The sequence below is a fragment of the Haliotis rubra genome, unplaced genomic scaffold (genome assembly GCF_003918875.1).
Source record: "Haliotis rubra isolate DU_JTF1 unplaced genomic scaffold, ASM391887v1 Scf100, whole genome shotgun sequence".
NCBI classification, from domain to species: Eukaryota; Metazoa; Mollusca; class Gastropoda; order Lepetellida; family Haliotidae; genus Haliotis; species Haliotis rubra.
In genome coordinates this window covers 1,789,427-1,794,964 of record NW_025764893.1, presented here as the reverse complement: position 1 = coordinate 1,794,964, position 5,538 = coordinate 1,789,427, and the positions used below count along the sequence as shown (strand labels likewise).

At 43.2% G+C, this 5,538-nt stretch overlaps 1 long non-coding RNA gene across 1 annotated transcript; it reads left to right on the top strand.

The window, feature by feature from the left end:
- The first annotated feature begins 367 nt into the window (after positions 1 to 367).
- On the top strand, positions 368 to 4,734 carry LOC124266989. Its single transcript, XR_006895922.1, has 3 exons — positions 368 to 379; positions 4,373 to 4,376; positions 4,647 to 4,734. It is a non-coding gene; the product is annotated as an uncharacterized LOC124266989 (long non-coding RNA).
- Positions 4,735 to 5,538: the final 804 nt, after the last annotated feature.

The window sequence follows — 5,538 nt, the reverse complement described above, 5'->3', positions numbered from 1 at the left end:
TAGGCCAGTGGTTAAAGCGTTCGCTCTTCACGCAAAAGACCCGGGTTCGATTCCCCACATGGGTACAGTGTGTTAAGCCCATTTCTGGTGTCCCCCGCCGTGATATTGCTGGAATATTTCTAAAAGCGGCGTGAAACTAAACTTACTCACTCACTTATTAAAGACAACTTAATCTTAAAAACAACCATCATTCGAGTATTTGCAATGCATTTGTAACGCAACCTGCCTCGTTATAGCGAGAGTACAAACTGCCCCCGAAAACCTAATGACATTCAATAACATACAATCCGACGATAGCCGTTTGTATGGGGTTCATCACAGTAGACCGCCTCCGTGGTTTAGTGGTTAGAGCGTCCGCCCGGACAGCGGAAGGTCGCGGGTTCGATCCCCCCGACCGCGTCATACCAAAAGACGTTAAAATATGTAACTTGTTGGTCCCTGCCTGGCGCTCGGCGTTAATGGGTACAACAAGGACTGGTCGGCTCGGAGTCAGTATAATGTGTCTGAGTGGGGTATTCATGCTTCACTGCAGCAGGGTATCTCAGTGGGCTAGCACTATAAAACCAGGGCTAGTACAAGCAGCCGCACACACGTATGCACGTCGTCATAGGAGCGAAATATTCTCAAGCACGACGTTAAATCCAAATTCACATCACCTTCATCACAGTAACCTAGCTTTCCTCAGAAATCTCAGACAACAACGTGAGATCCGTTTTACAAAGCAGTGTTAGCTATAGTCTCACAGACTTACGACAGTGGCGCAGAGGTTGCTCTGTACAACGACAGCAAGACTATCGCTTTGTCTCTGAATACATAATTTTTATAGAAACAAACAATTCCTTTTAAATTGAAAAGGCGCCTCAGTCAGATGAGAGATTCAGAACCTGAGAGACTCTGTATTTGCTTCATAGAGTCCCCAGCTTTGCAGAAAGGGCTGGGCGGAAGGGAAAATAATGCGGTTTAGAGACTGTGAGAAAGACTACATGGCATCCCGAATATTTTCCTCCGCTTTTTGTTTATTCGGCCTCCCCCGCCAACCCCTCAGCTCTCCCCTAGCCAGCAATCAAGCGGAATGATTCATAATTCCTGGGTTATATTACCTTGTCGTAGAAACCTACTCAAGTGTGTATTATTTTCCACGTATGACATTTCAAATACATAATGTATAACAAATATGAATTAATCATAAAGGTTGACAGTGAAGTCGAACTATCTGTCAGGGCAATGAATTATGTTTGAATCAATGTCCAATTTACTTTGAAAATTAACCAATTGTATACAATAATAAAGCATTAACTTCCGATACATACAAAGTTCCACAATGGTAGATACAGCCAATTAATCAGCTTGTATCCATCGCTTCGCTGCGCCCACTACAAGACAAGGCGCTCTGTCCTTAATACGCGGTGACCCTCGTCAGCTGATTCTTTTCAGAGAGGATCATTTACATCAAATATTCTCATTTGGATAATTATTTATAAACGATCAGGTATCCATTTCAATGTTGGCAGCTGGATATAAATATCCAACAGATTACTGTTACGAAAAAAGCCACCCATGTGATGATGAATCACTAAAATAAACGTCTTGACAATCTCAACGAACGCTGGAATCAAGGAATAGATTCAATGACCAGCAACTATTCCTTACTGGCAATTCATCAAATTTCAGTAGAGGCATCGACAAGTCTGCTATATGCCCCAGCAAATCAATCATTTGTTGACGCAATATCATGTTAAATGTGATATTTCTATATAATGAAGACAATGGTAAAGCTACAGTTATGGCACACTCTTGTGATCTATCTTGATATAGCGGAATTCTCTCGACGCAATGTCCCAGCTTAATTACAGATATGAAATAAACGTTGATTTTTCGGACGAATTAGACCTGGGAGATTAGGACAGCGCGACAACGATGTATTATTGATGCGCGGAGGACGTAAACTCGGCTAGTTTTCTCTTAATTCCATCAATCAAACTCCTTTATCTACGCTTCTGGTGTACAACGACTATTTATTCCGTGTTCGTTTCCGCCGTCAATCAAGAAAATACTCCTGGTGGGCCTGCGGCTATCAGAGGGGGATATTATCGTAGGATGTGATGAATATTTGATAATTATAGGTAATTTCTTGTGGTATCTACAACACAAGTTAGATACTTCCCTTTTATCGATCGGGAATTGATCGCTGAGTGGGAAGACTTGTTGGTCTTGGGGCGAACAGGATTGTCTTGTTCAGTGGGTGTCTCTGTGTATATGTTGGGGAGCGTATGTGTGCGTACTTGCGGTGTATGCGTGCTTGTCTTTGCGTAAATACGTACGTTCTGTGTGTATTATTATGGTTGTGCGCGCGTTTGTCCATGTGCGTATATGTGTGCACGTGTATTTTAGAAAGAGCCAAATTCCCAACACCACGCGAATTTAGTGGAATAGTCTACCGGGTACCCACATACCGCCGACAAAGCCACATATGTATACAGGGGCAGGCAGGTACGTGTCATATGTATTTCTAAAGGTATGTCTGAACTGGGTTACGTGGATGACATATTATAAGTTGTTCACTGGTCTCGAAGGGGACATGGGCTGATGTACCCTCGATGTTTGTTTATGTTCCCTGAGCCCGAAGGGCGAGGGTACATCAACCCATGGGCCCCGAGGGACCAGTGGAAAACGTATTTATCTTACCGAACACCTCACTGGTAACTTTGAACTGTTTGAAGCAGGGGTATCGGTTCATAGTATGGAGTACCAGACGACAAGACAAGAAAAACAAATTTAGAGTTATCTCCCTTCGGTCGATTTGCATTCGAAAAACATCGGTAATTTCCATACATCATACGTGATTCAATGTTGTTCGAGATAAAGTATTACTACTACGAAGTACCAAATGAGTTCGGCATTCCCAGCGGGGTACATAGAAAATGTTACTCGCTTGTAAGCGGGGTACATTGGAAATAATAGAAGACTGCTCAGCCAATCAGAAAGCGACATTTATGTGTGAGGCAAGATAATAGTATCTATACTCTACCATTTTTTTGCTCATGTGTCCAGCTATATATACTACAAACAAAAAGTACGGGAACACTCTAAAATTTGATAGTCATCTATAAACTTAAACGTGGTGAGGTCATTTATACTCTAAGGGAAATGCAACTTTTTGTGTGCTTAATGGGCCCTTTAAACGACATGTTGGAACATGCAGTGAAGCAACTGATTCAATATTCGTTGAGTTTGAGTGAAATCAAACATTGTCAATAACAGCGAAAAACAAGGGTGCTGACAAACACACCAGCGCCATGTTTGATTCAAAGTCCCAAACACAACAGCCTCGTACATGTGGAAGACAGATTTCCCTTGCAGCTTGTGGCAACTGGGCACTGGCAGTTGTCAATCGGTTCCGAGGGGCTTGGAGCACAACATATCGGTCATCTGCCCTTGATGTCTTTCTGGGTCTTCAAGAGCGAGGTCTGTCCTGTACTTTACCAGTGGCCTGGAACCTGTACCTCAGTGTATGAATGACACAGGGAGACACCTGAAGACGGTGTACACTTCTTATGGATTCACCATCCTGTAACCATGCAGTGGCCCTGCTTCTGTCGTGGGCGCTTAACGGTCTGGGCTGTGGCATGATGAAGAAGTTGGGAGGCTTCAATATTGTCTGTAGCTTCTTTTAAAAGAAACGTCGCCAGAAGTCTGTCTTCCACATGCACTAGGCTGCAGTTGCATTTACCTAAGAGTATAAACGACCTCACCACGATGAAGTTTATATCTGACCATCAAATTTTAGGGTGTTCCCATACTTTTTGTTTGTAGTATATGTAACGACCGGACAAGTCAAACCAGTCAGTGACTGATTGCATGATAAGCTTTTCACGCAGACATGATTCGATGACACATACACTATTTAAAAAAAATGAAACGCATAAGCTATTTTCAGAAAAAATTATTGCGTTAGTTTAAGAGCAATTATTTCATGTGTTTTCAATGGTAAAAGATGAAAAGTCACACGTCTATAGACAAAGAGTCGCCAACACAACAGCAAACTTTATTGTTATGTTTCTGTTTACTTGAATCCACAAGATGGCGTCAAAGTCAGTACCATTACTGCTCGGCACCGTGTCGGCACAGATTGGATAAGTCGACGAAGTCGTTCTTGTGGAGCTCTTCCCCACTCTTCCTGCTTTGCAATGGACTTGGTTGTGGAAGTGTGTGAGGCGTTTTTGACGTTGATGTACACGACCACCGAGTTCATCTTATAGATGTTCTATCGGTTTTAGATCTGGTGGTAATAATAAGAATAGAGAAGGCCACTGCAAGACTTTGACGTTTGAATTGACAAGGTAGCGAATAGTGACGCGAGCTGTATGTGAAGTAGCGTTGTCATGCTTGAACAACTCCCTCTGTCGGTCCATAATCGGAAGCGTTTGACGAGGAAGGACTTCGTTGATGTACCGATTTGCTGTCGAATTCCCCTGAACTTCCATTGAATCAGATCTTTGTGTGTTGTAAATATCATCCCACACCGTGACACCTTCCCCATCGAATCTGTCGGCCTGTAGAATTCAATTAGGGGCAAAACGTTCATTTTCTGACGGTAAACACGCTGTCTTCCATCTTACCGGTGAGAGGAAATCGTGATTTATCAGTGAACTAGACTCCAGTTTCTAAGGCTCCAGTTCTGGACTCTACGACACCACCGCAAGTGATTGCGCCGATGGAAGTCTCTCAAAACAGGGGCGACAACTGGTCTTCTTGGTCCAATCCCCACTTCACGCAATCGATTCCTGACAGTTTTGTCGAAAATTCTTTTCAAACCAGGGATGCGTTGTGCAGTATCCACGGCTGTGGCAAGACGGTGACGCAACTGAGCAACCCGGATGTAGCAGACCTGGGCTTGGGTGGTAAATAAAGAGAGTCACACGACCCAACACTTACTCGCTGGTTGTCAAATTTTGGCCTATATACAAAATGTAAATAAAGAGAGCCCCAACACTCCTTGCGTCTTTTTGAGTATGTTCCAACGTCTAGTTAAAAGCTATGATCACAATGCTCGTTCGTCGACTGCATTTTACTACTTTAATTAGAAATTCAACTAATTGGCATGCGGCCCTCTTGGACGGCCGCTTCTCGAGCGATATTGGGCTGAATTGGTATGCTGGAAACGATCCCAAAATCGAGATGTGGAGTATCCTCCAACTTCGCAGACAGGCAGTTCGCATACACCTAAAAACAACATTTACGGTTTAATGAACAGATTAGCTACTACCTGTTACCTACACATTATAATGGAATAGTCCAAATAAAAACACAAGAAAAGACTGAAGCAATGTGTTTTCTTTTGAAAGATGGCCGAAATTTGAATTTTACTTGCTGCAGTATAAAAACAGTTGATTTTCATAAACATTTTGGGTTAACCTTCTCGTCTAACGGGAGTGGGGCGGTGGGGTAGCCTAATGGTTAAAGCGTTGGCTTGTCACGCCGAAGACCCGGGTTCGAATCCCCACATGGGTACAATGTGTGAAGCCCATTTCTGGTGTC